Source organism: Mustela nigripes, chromosome 14 (genome assembly GCF_022355385.1).
Source record: "Mustela nigripes isolate SB6536 chromosome 14, MUSNIG.SB6536, whole genome shotgun sequence".
Taxonomy (NCBI): Eukaryota; Metazoa; Chordata; class Mammalia; order Carnivora; family Mustelidae; genus Mustela; species Mustela nigripes.
This window is the reverse complement of record NC_081570.1, coordinates 20,359,668-20,374,201: the sequence shown is the minus strand read 5'-3', so window position 1 is coordinate 20,374,201 and position 14,534 is coordinate 20,359,668. Positions and strand designations below refer to the sequence as shown.

Genomic DNA, 14,534 nt, shown 5'->3' with positions numbered 1-14,534 from the left:
GGGGGGGGGGGGACACACGACACGTTGTTAACAGCAACCTGTTGTCCCCTTATGTCTACCAGTGTGGCCCGCTAGCCAGGGGGGTCGGCGGAAAACACTGTAGCAGTCAGGAGGCTTCTGGTGCTGTGGGCTTCTGTCTCTTGGCACAGGCCCCACTGGCTGCCCAGAGGTGGCCCCTTCCCAAGTCCCAAGGCTCTTGTGGGGTTCGGGGGTGCCTGCCTGCACAGTTACACACAGGCTCATAGGTTCAGCCCTGGGGCCCGTCACCGTCCAGGTCAGCAGAGACAAGTTCCCAGAACTCACGGATGAAACCAGGATTGCTCACCGCACCGGGAGCCCCGGGGACCTGAAGAGCCATCTGTTGTCTTTTCCCTGTTTTCTAGATTTTCTAGAACATGGTTTGTAAGGATAATATAAGCCGCTCCCTGCCAAGGATTCCCTGAGACCATGGCACAGGCCATCCTGGAGGGAGCCCCCCACCCCCACCACCGCCATTGCAGATTTCCACAAGGATGGGGGTAGGGACTTCTGGAAAGAAATGCCCGCTCTCCGTCTGTCCTCAATGAAGACTTCACGTGACTGGTTGTGAAGCTTTGAAGGGCTGTCAGCCTCCGTGTGATGAGAAAGTCCTTCAAACCTTATCTTCTAGACCTTGTGAAGCAGGGGCAGGCGAAGGAGTTTTCGCAGCCCCCAGTGTTGGGGGGAAAGAGGAGGAGGGGCAGGGCGTGAGAGAGGGGAGAAGGAGGAGGGGCAGAGAAAAAAGGAGGGGGAAGGAGAGGAGAGAAATAAGAGGACAGAGAAGGTGCGGGGAAGAGAGAAAGGAGGGGGAGGGGAGGAAATCTGAGAGGGGAAGGGAGAAGGGAGGAGACCGAGGGTTGAGAGGTAGAGACGGGGCGGTTGGGGAGGGGAGGAGCCTGGAGGAGAGAGGAAGAGGGGAGGAAGGGGGGGAAAGCCTCTGCTGGGGAGGGCTGGGCAGGAGCTCCCCGGGCCAGGGAACTGACTAGGTCTCAAACTGGGGGAGAGCCCAGGAAGGAACAGACCAGAAAGGGAAACCATCAGCCTCCAGCCTGGGGAAGCGGGTTTGAGCCCAGAGAGCTTTCTGGCCCTGTACTTCCTCACTGGGATCCGATGGAGGCCAGACCACCTGCTCCTCTCTGCGGAGGAACCACAGCACCTGCTTGGCTGGTGAGCAGAGGGAAGGACCAGGGCTCCCTTCTGGGGCAGGGATCAGGCTTTCTGGGCTAGCGGAGAGCAGACCGGGGCTGCGGTCTCCTTCCAGCAGAAGTTAAAGGAAAAGTGGTCTCTTTATCAAAATATTAAAAATTGAGTTACTGTATGATCCAGCAACCCCACTTCTGGTGTGTATACGCCCAAAAGAATTGAAAGCAGGGACTCAAATAGCTATTCGCACAACGATGCTCATGGTGGTGTTTGTTATTCATAATAACCAGGAAGTAGAAGAAATCCAAGAGTCCATCCGCAGATGAATGGACACAGCTACAGTGGAATATTCTTCAGCCATAAAAAAGGATGAAATCCTGACACGTGCTTCAACAAGCATGAACCTTGAGGATATTATGCTCGGTGAAATAAGTCAGTCTAGGAGATACCTAGAGCAGCCAACTTCATAAAGAAGGTAAAATGTGGCTGCCGGGAGCTACAGGGAGGGAAAAATAAGGAGTTGTTGTTTAACAAGATTGAGTTTCAGTTTTGCAAGATGAAAAAGTTCTGGGGATTGGCTGTATCACAGTGTGAATGTACTTAACATCACTAAGTCCGTAGTTAAAAATGGCTGGTGGGGGCGGGGGTGGGGTGTGGAGTGCCTGAGTGGCTCAGTGGGTTCAGCGTCAGACTCTTGATTTTTGGCTCAGGTCCTAATCTCTGGGTCCTGAGACCCACGCTCAGTGCAGAGGCAGCTGTCCCTCTCCTTCAGCTCCTCTCCCGCTCTCTCTCAAGAAAACAAATAAATAAAATCTTCAGGAAGAAAAATGGTTGAGATGGGCAGTACGTGGCTGGCTCAGTTGGAAGAGCATATGTCGCTTGATCTTGGGGTTGTGAGTTCAAGCCCCATGCTGGGTGTAGAGATTACTTTAAAAAAATATTTTTAGGCATGCCTGGATGGCCCAGTAGATCAAGCATCTGACTCTTTTTTTTTTTTTTTAAGATTATTTATTTATTTATTTGACAGAGAGAGAGATCACAAGTAGGCAGAGAGGCAGGCAGAGAGAGAGGAGGAAGCAGGCTCTCTGCTCAGCAGGGAGCCCGATGCGGGACTCGATCCCAGGACCCTGAGATCATGACCTGAGCCAAAGGCAGCGGCTTAACCCACTGAGCCACCCAGGCGCCCAAGCATCTGGCTCTTGATTTCTGCTCAGGTCATGATCTCAGGGTCATGAGATGGGGCCTGGCATCGGGCTCCACAGTGGAGCCTGCTTAAGATTCCCCCTTCTCCCTCTCCCTCTGTCCCTTCCCACCACACACACATGCTCTAAATGAATATAGATAGACAGATAAATAGATAGATAAATAAAATTTTTTAGATGGTTAAGATGGCGAATTTTATGTTATGTGTATTTTATCACAATCTTAAAAAAAATCATCTCTGTTTCTAAACCTAAATCCAATGGATAGCATCGTTTATTCTTATAAGTCTTTTTTTTTTTTTAAATAAGTCCTTTTTTTTTTAAAGATTGTATTTATTTATTTGAAAGACAGAGATCCTAAGTAGGCAGAGAGGCAGGCTCCCTGCCGAGCTCGATCCCAGGAGCCGGGGATCATGACCTGAGCCAAAGGCAGAGGCTTTAACCCACTAAGCCACCCAAGCACCACTAGCATCATTTATTCTTCAACAGTGATCTGGCTGGTATTGAGGTACAGGTTGTAATCAATGTTCCCCCCAAATGTGGAAGCATGGCTCCATGGTCTTGTAGTAACGTGTTTGCTGTTGGGAAGTCCAAGGTCATTCTTATCCTAGACCCCTTGAGTATGAAGGCTGGGAGTCTTCTCTCAGTCCCTGAGGCTCATTTCACACATTCAGCCGTCTGTGGGTCTTCCATTCTTGCTTCTGGTCACCTATGGATTTTTTTTTTTTTTAAAGATTTTATTTATTTATTTGACAGAGAGAGATCACAAGTAGGCAGAGAGGCAGGCAGAGAGAGAGGAAGGGAAGCAGGCTCCCCATTGAGCAGAGAGCCCAATGTGGGACTCGATCCCAGGACCCTGAGATCATGACCTGAGCCGAAGGCAGCGGCTTAACCCACTGAGCCACCCAGGCGCCCCACCTATGGATATTTTTAATCTGGTAACTCACACCCCGCAGTTCTAGAAATTTCCTTGCTTTTCTGTTTGTTTATTTTCTGGTTTTTTGTTTTGTTTTGTTTTGTTTTCTTTCAGGAGCTCCTTTAAATATATGTTGTATCTTCTGGGCCACTTCTTTATCTCCTGCCCTCTCGTTCTATATTCTAGGAAATTTTTAGGAAATTTCAGACTTCATCTTCGAACCATTCTTCTACTTCTAATAGTTTCTGCTTTTATATTTTTAATCTACAAGAACTTCTTTAAAATTGTATTTTTGAGGGGTGCCTGGCTGACTTGATCAGTGGAGGGTGTAAGTCTGGAACTCAGGGTTGTGAGCCCCACATTGAGTGTGTAGAGATTACCTAAAAATAAAAATCTAAAAAAAAAAATTGCATTTTTGATTCATTCTGTTCTTCATGGGTATTACATATCATGTGAGAAAGGGAGTTGCCAAGGATTGACTTCTGCTTTGACCCACCCCTCCACAGGAAAAGGCTTAGAAGTAACTAAGAGATGACATTTGTAACATAATTATCACAGACCAAGTTATCAATGAAGATAGCCAGTACCATCACAGGCTTATTTTTGTTTTCTTTTTTTGTTTTAATTTTTTTTAAGGTTTTATTTATTGGACACAGAGAGAGAGAGAGAGAGAGAGAGAGAGATCACAAGTAGGCAGAGCAGCAGGCAGAGAGAGGGGGGAAGCAGGCTCCTTGCTGAGGAGAGAGCCTGGTGTGGGGCCTGATTCCAGGACCCTGAGATCATGACCTGAGCCAAAGGCAGCCGCTTAACTGACTGAGCCACCCAGGAGCCCTTATTTTTGTTTTCAATTAGCAATAATCGTGCCTCTAATAAACCTCCTTGCCCATGATCCTGCCACTGTGCAAAGCTTCAGGCTTATATTTGGATTTAAAGTTACTTCCACAGAGTGTCGTACAATGTGAAATGATCATCTTTCAAGATTCTCCTGTGCTTCGGCACCTGGGTGACTCAGTCAGGTAAGCAGCCGACACTTTTTTTTTTTTTTTTAAGATTTTATTTATTTATTTCAAAGAGAGAGAGAGAGAGAGACTGTGCATGCATGAGTGAGGGGAGGGGCAGAGAGAGATGCAGATGGCCTACTGAGCAGGAAGTCCCCTTCGGGGCCACTACCCTAGCCAAAGACAGACGGCCAACTGACTGAGCCACCCAGGTGCCCCAAGCAGCTGACTCTTGATTTCAGCTCAGGTTATGATCTCCAAGGCCTGGGATCGAGTTCCTACCCACCCCCAGTTGGGTGCTGTGCTTCCTCTTTGCCTCTCCCCACTGCTTGTGCTCTCTCTTCTCTCTCTCTTCATAAATAAATAAGTAAATTAAAAAAAAAAAAAAGAAGATTCTCTTGTGCAAGGACAGATTTATATTAATAAAGCTAATATGTTTTTAATGGACAAAATCAAATTCCTATATTGGACAGGAAAACAAGATGAATACTTTTTTTTTTTTTTTTAAAGATGGATACTTTTATGAAAGTTCTTGTTTTGACCCCTATGGTGTCTGATCCTTGAACTCATTTTTATGATGGAGTATAATAAGTATTTCTGTTTCTACAGCTTCAGGACACAGAGGACAGGTACCTTCTCATCTTTCTGAGGCTTGTTTTCACAGTTCTTGTTCATTAGGAAGATTTTCATTCTTACAGCCAGATATTGGAATTTCATTGACCTAAGGAGGCCAAGTCTTAGAACTAGAAAAAAGACACAATTATTTAATAATTCCATTTTTCAACAGTACTGGAATACAGAGCATTTGATGCTTTTCTACAGTATTATAGTTTGAGGTAACTTCCTGGAAGTATCTTCCTAGAAGGTAATTTCTGTTTCTTGTTCTTCTCATCCTGTATGTGTGTGTATATGGGTAGGGAGTGATTTTGGAGAAGAAAAGGGAAATAAGATGTCTCTACTTTGCATTCTTGAAAAGGTAAAGCTGGAGCATTTTTCTAGATTGTATTGTACTTCTTCCCACCACAGGACCTTTGCATATGACATTCCCTCTGCTTAGAATACACATCACCTTCTTGCCTGGGTAACTGTGTAGGGAAAAAAAAAACATTTCCTCCATCCCAACTAATTCTCTGTGACACCAGATGGGTGTCCTACCATTCAACTCAGTTCTGACACTATCTACCCAGAGAGAGCTTCACGGTAAGGGCTCAGTCCCACAGGACTGACCCTCTCCTTCACTTCATTGTCAGTTGCAAGCCCAGGTCATCACTTGTGCTTCTGACCAACTGGCCATGGATTGGAACCTCTCCTTAGGTTTGATTAATCTGTTAGAGTGGCTCACAGAACTCAGGGAAACACTTGCTTACACTTACCAGTTTATTAAAGGATGTGATAACGGATCCAGATGAGCGCTCAGGTGAAGAGATATAAAGGACAAGGCGTGGGAAGGTCCCAAGTGCAGGAACCTCTATCCCTAAAGAGTTGCGGTATAACACTTTCCTGGTGTGGATGTGTTCACACCTTCCTGTACTATTGGGATTTTATGGAGGCTTCCCATAGGCCTGATCGGGTAGTAAGTCTGTTTCCAGCCCCTCTCCTTTCCCCGGAAAAGTGTGTGGAGGGCGGGCACAGGGTCTGAAAATTCTAAGCTTCTAGTCATGGTTTGGTCCCTCTGGTGACCAGCCGCCCTCCAGGAGTCATCCAGGAGCCCACCCAGAGTCCCCTCCATAGAACAAAGATGCTCCTAGTGCTCTTCTCACTTAAGAATTTTTTTTAAGTAATCTCTAGGCCCAGCCTGGGGCTCGAACACACAACCCTGGGATCAAGAGTCTCATGCTCCACTGACTGAGCCAGCCAGCTGCCCCCACTTAGGAATTTATAAGGGCTTAGGAGCCCTCTGTCAGGAACAGGATGTAGAGACCAAGATACAGATTTCCTAGTAACCTTTCCATCCTGAGTCTCAGCCTAAGCATCACGTCCTCAAGAAGGCTTCCTGACCCTCCCACAGACAGCGTATGGTCCCTTAGATCACCCAGTACAGTACCAGGAACCCCTTCTCCACAGCCCTCCTCATGGTTACAATGTGACCTTTACTTGTGATTTCTTTTCTTAGCATCTCTTCCCTGGCAGGCTGTGCTGGGAAGGAAAAAATTCTCCTCTACCTTTCAAGATTTTCTGGATAGTCTAAGAATTAAATTGACAGGAGACAGATCAACAGAAAATCAAATGTAATTATGTTATCTATGGCAATGCCACAAGAATATGAGACCCAGTCTGGCAGCTAAGGTTTATAGGCCATCGGGAGCTAAAAAGAAGGGCTTAGTAGTCTGGAACTTCAAAGAGAAGGAAGACAATCACAGGAAGGTGAGAAAGAGTAAATGTTTGGTTAACAAAGGTTTGGGGTGGGGGTGCCTACAGAAACGATGGGGCCTAGAGAGAATTTTCACAAGCAGACTTTCCTAGGCTCCTCCTGTCTACCACACCAGGTTTATATTGTACAGTAGTTATCTTTGGTGACAGCTCCCTTCCTGGGACAGGTCTTCCATCAAAATCCTTTTAAAGAGTTGGGGGAGAGGCAAGAAGAAAAACTTCTCGAGTTTTCTGTTTCATAAAAATAATTAGCCTAGGGGCACCTGGGTGGCTCAGTGGGTTAAGCTTCTGCCTTTGGCTCAGGTCATGATCTCAGGGTCCTGGGATCTCACCGGGCTCTCTGCTCAGCAGGGAGCCTGCTTCCCCTTCTCTCTCTGCCTGCTTGTGATCTCTCTCTCTCTCTGTCAAAAAAATAAATAAAATCTAAAAAAAAAAAAAAACGTCAGCCTAAATTAATCCTCTTGCCACAAAGACACATTCTGTTCTGGCAGATTTTCTCCACGAGAGCTGGGCGTGTCTCTTCTTTGCCTATTTCCTAGCATTCCTTGAACAGATAATGGGAGGATTCTGGAATGGGATCAGCCCTCATTCCCCCAGCCCCCATGCCTTCCTCCAGATCCTGGGAGGATGACACTTTTTGGGGCAGAAGAAAGGGTTCCAGAGAGTCTGGAGCCCTGGGTTTTTGGCTTGTCACACAACAGCCTCTTCCTTGTGACCTTGAGCCAAAGAATTGTCTGAGTCTAAAGTGCGTGGCCTCACCATCGTGATTCTCTTGGCCTGGCTTCCAGAGAGGGGCAAAACTTGCATTCATTGCAGTAAGTTCAGGAAAGCTGCAGTACCTAACCTGGCTCTGAGTGATACTCGGGCAACAACAACAGCTGCTGCCCACTCTTAGCCTCAGTTTCCCCAGCTGTAAGGAAAGGGGACTGGAGTAGGTGAGAGATCCCTCTCTCTCTCATTAGGCTTTCTCCGTCTTCCTCAGCCCCAGGAACCTGTCCCACAGCCCAGAGACGGGCCCCCAGCACTCTGCCTTGTGTCCTCTTCCCGCTCCCCTGGGTCTGCCCCATCCATCCCCTGCCAGGCAATGCACAAACTTGAATTTGCTTATACATGAGGCCTTGAGAAGGCCCAGGAAGGGGAACTTAGCTCACCAAGGGCAGGCACTGTGCCAGCGGCTTTCTGTGCATTGTTTCATGAAGCCTGCAAATAGCCCGAGGGATAAATGATCTTCTTTCCATTTTACAGATGGGAAAACTGCCACCTAGAAAGGTAAAGCGGTATGTGCCAAGTCCTGCAGTCAGGAAAGGACTGAGCCAGGATCCTGGGTTCGAACCACCCCTCTGTGCGGCTCGGAGAAGGGAAAGGTCCCTTCCTCATCCTCTCTTGTGCATCTCCACAGGAGCCTGTGCCCTGCCTCCTCATTCCCTTACTTCCTCAAGGATTTGGGAGTCTTGCGGAAATGTGACTTCAGATTGGTGATGTCTCTGTCCTCCCAGCACCAGTGGGAGGGCCACTGGGCTCAGGGCTCTGGGGTCACAAGCAAAAGGACACAGCGTCGCGACTCAGCCTGTTTCTTCTAGCTGGGAAGAACCTGTTTTCCCAGTGGGGCAGGATCCAAGGATCCAGGGAGGAAAGGGGGTTGGAAGAGCTCCATAACCATCTCTATTTCTGGCCCCCTGTGGGTTTGCTGGGAAATCGTGGTGAACCGGGCTACCAGTCTCTGTCCTCTGGGCTCCCAGGTGGGGGAAAACCCAGCCAGTGTGGGTTACACAAGCAGACCCTTCCGCACCCCAGGACCACAGAAGGCTGCCCAGAGGAAGTGATGGGAGGCGGAGACTGAGGGAGAGATCAAGGGGGAGGGCAGCAGGAAGGGTACACACTGAGGAACTGAAAAGAAGTTTTCTGGTAGGAACAGGCCCTGCAAAACTCCAGAAAGGAGTCTAGCCTTTAACCCAAAGGTTTTGAGAACGAGTCTCTGATTCACTGAATGAGGTGAATTGCACTTTAGCAAGATTCTGGTGGAGGTGAGGAAGAGGGCGTGGAAAGCAGGGGCAGCTCTGAGGAGGCTGTTGCTGGGCTCAGAGGGCGGTGGGGAGGCCCCACCAGGCCTGGCAGGCGGGGGGGGCAGGAGGCAGACCAGAAAGGCATTTAGGAGGCAGCATGGTAGCGGGAGATGGAGCCCATGGGCTCTGGGTTAGAGCACCCGCCTGCCCTTTCCCACCTGGGCAGGGCTGCCTCCGGCTCAGGTGGGGGTTGCGGGGGAGCTGGGGGCTGAGGCCATTGGGACGAGGAGGGACCGTGCCAGCCTGTGCCAGGCTCGCCCCCAGCCCTGCTGCCTGTGGACTGCTGATGGTGGCCAGACTTCCTCTGGTGACTGCCCACTTCAGCGCTGGTAATGCGCTTTCCCAGAACAACAGGGCCTGAGTCCCAGGGCCAGAACACCCTCTCTGCCTCCAGGTGGGGCTTTGGTTCCAGAGTGGCCACTGCTGCCTCTGTCTGGGCTGCTGCTTCGCAGAACCTCCCACCCCTACTCACCCCCTCCCGTCCCCCCCCATTCCACCCCCACTCTCGAAAGAAGCGAAAGAAGCTTGAAGCAGCGAATTACTCATTAGCAAAGACAGGAGCCCTCTGTCCCAGCAAGTGACCCCGAGCCCCAGACAGAAAGGAGGAGAGAAGTAAGCCTCCCTCCGCCCTTCCCAGAAGCCCTCCCCACTATGGCTTCTCTGGTAGAAATCTTCGGAATCCCCCTCTGCGCCTTCAGTCTCATCTGCCAAGCCTGGTCTCCAGTCCAACCTTGAACTCCAGACGTGTGTTCCCCTCTGTGGTGAATGGCACCTCCGCACCCCCAGATGCCCAGACCAGACACCCAGGATTCACCCTGGGCTTTCTCCCTTCTCCCCAGACCCTGCCCCTTCTCTCCGGCTGCCAATGACCCAGCTAAGGGCATTTCACCCTCCAGCGGGCACGCCCTTGGCCTTCCCAAGCTCACTTGCTCCCCAGCACAGTCTGCCGCCCCATGACCTGGCCTCTCACGTCCCAGCCCCTGACAGCTCTCAGCCTCGTCTCTTGGCTTGATTTTTCCAGAACCTCCTCTTCAGCCACCTTGAAGTGCTCATTCTCCTCCAATCTTGAAGTAACCCCTTGCCTCCCCAGGCTTCTCGCACATGCCAGAACATTCTCATAAAGCCCACTCTTTGTGCCTGGATCATGTCTGTTTACTCATCCAGTCCCAGCCCCCACCCCAGGCCCTTCCAGGGAAGCTTTCTCGATGGCCAGACTGGTTAGCAGCTCCCTGGGCTTGCTCCCGGCCTGGCTGCCATTCCCTCACTCAACAAGTCTTACCCCAAGAGCCCAGGGAGGGCTGGGTTCTCACCATTTTGAAAAGTTCCAGAAACACAACGGACAAACAATCCTTGCCCAGTGGTGGAGTTCACATTCAGATGGGGGTTGGGGGAAGCAGACCACCATCAGCACAGAGAAAGTCACTAAGGTGACCTAGTGTGGGACAAGGTGAGGAGAGGCAGGGGGAGACGGAGAAGGGGAGGGGGGAGGAGAGAGGGAGGTGGGCCGGCCTTTGGGTGAAGACTTTGTCAGTGCCCTCCAGCCACAGAGGGCTGGAACACAGGACAGTTAGCAAGTTGGATTTATGACTCGGGAGCAAGGGACAGCAGGTTCCACAAGGATTACAGGTGACTTGGTGAGGGAGGGTTAGGAAGGCATTGCTATAGGATTTGAGCTTGGGGTAGGGGATTTGGGAGTGCTGATGGAAGCAGGGCTTGACTCTGGATGCTTTCAGGAAACCAGGCCAATTCCACCCCTGGGGATCCTAATAAACTCTATCTAGAAGGAGAGGAAACCCGGCCAAGGCCACAGCTGTCTTTGGTAAGAAGCAACACCCTCTCCTAGGAGCTGGCACGGGAGAGTGCATTCCTTTCCAGGGTTTGCTATAACAAATCACACACGTTGGATGGCTTATGGCAGCATTAATGTGGCCGTTCCCAGGCCTGGAGACTGGAGGCTGGTTTCTTCTGGAGGCTCTGGGGGAGAACCTGTCCCATGCCTCCTCCTGGCTTCTAGGGGCTGCTGGCAATCCCTGGGATTCCTTGCCTTGTGGACACGTCATACCAAACTCTGTACTATCTCGCGTGCCTCCCCCTCTGTGTGTCTCTCCTCCTTTCTGTTCCTTAGAAGGACATTTGTCATTGGATTCAGTGCCCATTCTAATCCAGGTGATCTCATTTCAAGATCCCTACCTTATCCTGTAATTACATGGCAGACTCTTTTTCCAAAGAAGGTCACATTCTGAGGTTCTGGGTGGGCACACCTTTTGGAACCACAAGTCAACCCATGATAAAGATGGTGGTTCTTTTTTTTTTTTTTTTTTTAAGATTTTTTATTTATTTATTTGACAGAGAGAGAGAGAGATCACAAGTAGGCAGAGAGGCAGGCAGAGAGAGAGGAGGAAGCAGGCTCCCTGTCAAGCAGAGAGCCTGATGCGGGACTCGATCCCAGGACCCTGAGATCATGACCTGAGCCAAAGGCAGAGGCTTAACCCACTGAGCCACCCAGGTGCCCCGATGGTGGTCCTTTTTGTGGTCTGGGCAATGTTCGTGTTTTGTCTGTGTTCAGACCTGGTTATGGAGTGGTCCTGTTTGTGTTCATCATCGACACAGCGGGGCTTTTTCTGATGTCGATGTGCTGTGAAATTGTTCGATAGGAGAACACCAAGGCCCAGCGGTGAGTGCCAGGCCAGCTCCTAGAGGTCAAAGCCTGCTTTCCTCTTTCACCACTTGAAGGCAGTGAGGGAGGGGGCCATGCTGACATCTGGGGAAGAGTCCCAGCCACAGGGGTAGGGTTGGGAGACCAGCCAGCCCCCCGAGGGTGGCTGCAGCAGTGTCAGCAAGGCGGGGAGACGCAGGAAAACTGAGAGATATTGGGGGTGGGTGCGGAGTAGAGCCAGACTTGCAGTGGAAAGATCGGTCTTCCTCTGGAGGTTTAAGGGGCAACTTCTGGAATATTCTAGGAGGAGCAGTGATTGTGACGCAACTGACCAGGGTATATAAGCAGATGAGGTTTTGAGGGAGTGTTGGGGCTAAAGCCTGCCAGGAGTGGATGCAGGAGGGAGTGGAAAAGAGGAAGCTGATGCAGCAAGACAAGACCATTCTTTCCAGGAGGTGGACAGCAAAGCCCAGCAGAGAAATGGAAGGAAGCTGAGGTAGCTGGTGGGGAAAGGGAATCAAGAGAAGGTCTAGAGTGGTCTGAGCTTGAGTGCTCAGTAATGGGCCCAGGAGAGGGTGGGCTTGACCGTCAGTAGGAGGGCATAGCTGCAGGGAGGGCAGACAGGCTCTGGTGCCCAGATGACGTGGCTGGAGCAGGAAGGTGGAGGCAATGGCGGGCAGGAGACCTGGGCAGCAGAGGCTCTCTCCTGAGAGCTCCTTGCACGGCTGCTCTGCTCCTCTGCTTGTGGGTGATGAGTAAGTAACCTTGTTCCCTGGCTAAGGTGCGATAGTGTGTGTGGTTTGGGGTAGAGAGAGCCCAGCTGGAAGAAGACACCAGAGATGGAGACAGAAGGAGTAAAGAGGCCTCGCGCTACCTCCATTTTGACCCCAAACTTTCTGAGTTCCTTCCAGCTTACCTCTTAACTCAGGTGAAAGACTGAGCAGGCAAAACCTAGCATGAGGTAACCCGAACTCCCACCTCAAGCAATAAGGACAGCCCTGAGCCAGCAAGACCCCGTGACCCCAAGACAATGATGGACCTGACTGACCTTCACTGTCCCCCTGCTTGGACCCACTGGCCCCTGTCCCACATTCTCCTAATATAAGCCTGGCACTTTGGCACTTGGGAGAAAGTCTTTGGGACACTAGTCCCCTGTCTTTCCGGTGTCGGCCTCACTGAATAAATACCGCCCCCCTTCTTTTCTAAAGATTTTATTTATTTGAGAGAGAGAGAGACAGCACAGAGGGAGCATGAGAGAGAGAAGCAGGCTCCTGCTGAGCAGGGACCCTGATGTGGGGCTTGATCCCAGGACCCTGAGATCATGACTATAGTGGAAGACAGCAGCTCAAGCCACTGAGCCACCCAGGAGCCCCAATAAATGCCTTTCCTGTCCCGCCACCACTCGTCCCTCTGTCTTTGGATTTTGTCAGTGGTGAGTGGCCAAACCTGGTCTGTTTAGGGGCCCCGGAGCTGGATGCTCTTGAACCCCCATGTCCTGGCCACAGTAGGACATTGAGAGGGAGAAAAATTAGAAAGGGCCCAGGCCCAAGCTCCAGTCTCTCACACACACACCCTGCCCGGAAACGGCAGCAACCCAGGTCAGGAGCTTCCTTGTGCCCTTCAGAGTCCCAAACACCAGGCCCAGGCTTGAATCACTGCTGACTTGCCTGCGTGTGACTCTCCCAGAGCCTCGAGTTCCCCGGCTGTGAGATGGGGCTCTCCTGGCTTCCTCTCAGAGCTGTTGGGACAATGAAGGGGAATAACATACACGAAGTGCGGTAAGGGTGCGCGCGACCAGGAGTCAGACGGGTCTCCTTCCTCTTGGCTTCCGCTCCCACACCACAGCCCTGGGAGGTCACGCTGGAACCACGGCAGCTCCAAGAATTGGAGCGGGGCCCCGCCTGCTGGCCGAGTTCGGAACTGCACCTCCTCCCGGCTTCAGAGAGGGTTGCCTCGGAATCCAGGGGGACAAGCAGTGGTTTCCGAACTCAGTAGGTGAGCACTCCAGAGCCTTCCTGCCAGGCTCATCATATGCCGGGGACTTTAATCCACCTGCCGCCTCTCCTCCTGCGTACCCTCCCTCTGCCACTTGAAAACATTAAAAAAAAAAAAAAAAGAGAGAGAGAGAGAAGAGAGAAGAAAAGGAAAGGAAAAAGGAAAAAGATAAGATCAAAGGTTGCCCCTCTGAAGCATTCCAGGACCCTCTCGCCTGAGGCCCACCTCCCTTCCGAAGACAGAATTACTGGAAACTTTCTCTCCCTTATTCTCTCGACAGGTAGACTTAACTTCTAGGTTTGCTAAACTGTGAGAGAGGGAGTGCTAGAACTGGCTTCAGGGAGACTCACCTGTGGTCAGGACAGCCATTTCTGTCATTTGATTCCTGAACCACCCCCCGCCCCCCCCCCAAGCCTCCGTGACTCTAGGTGGCAGGGGGCGAGATGCCTGAGCTCTGGATTTTCTAGTATTTCTATATGAGCATGTCTCTACTAACCCTTCCCTTTCTTCTTTTCTTTTTTTTTTTAAAGTAAGGAGGAAGAACACCTTTTGGTGTCTCCTGGTAACTCAAAACTTTCCAATTCCCCGGGGGGAAAGCTTACAGGGTGGGACCTGGCCTCTAGCTTTCCGATTCCCTTCTCCCACTATGGGTCATACCCCCATCCTTCTGGTTCCTCTGCCTGGAGAAGCTTGAATACACACTCCTCCTTATGGCAATTCCCTACTTTTCTTCAGTGCTCTGCTCCAATGTCATCTCCCGAGAGGCCTCCCTGACCGCCCCCCCCTTGTCCATCTCTGCTGTCCTTACCCTGTCCGTCCTCGTCCCACTAAAGCACTCAGCAGGTGACCATGTCGCTAGCCTGGCAAGCCTCTTGCAGGCGGCGTGGTGCAGTTCTGGGTGCCCAGCTCGCACATTTCCATGCCTAAGAGCTGAAAGAAGTGGGTCCCCACTGCCATAGTTTGCTCACAAGCAAAATGAAGGATCCAGACAGGATCTCCTAAGTCCTTCGGACTCTAGAATCCTATGATTTGCAGATAATGGGCATATTTTTGGCAAACTGTCACCAAACAGCTGACCCTGAGCCAGGAACACCTGGGGAATGGGCCGCTTCCTGTCAACAGGTATCCTTCTCTGTGGGGTTCACCACCCTCCCCTGTCCCGGGGAAGGGAAC

At 50.9% G+C, this 14,534-nt stretch overlaps 1 long non-coding RNA gene across 1 annotated transcript; it reads left to right on the top strand.

Annotated features, from left to right (window-relative positions):
- The first annotated feature begins 980 nt into the window (after positions 1–980).
- On the top strand, positions 981–8,097 carry LOC132001721 (uncharacterized). Its single transcript, XR_009399658.1, has 3 exons — positions 981–1,185; positions 1,452–1,636; positions 7,893–8,097. It is a non-coding gene; the product is annotated as an uncharacterized LOC132001721 (long non-coding RNA).
- The last annotated feature ends 6,437 nt before the right edge of the window (positions 8,098–14,534 follow it).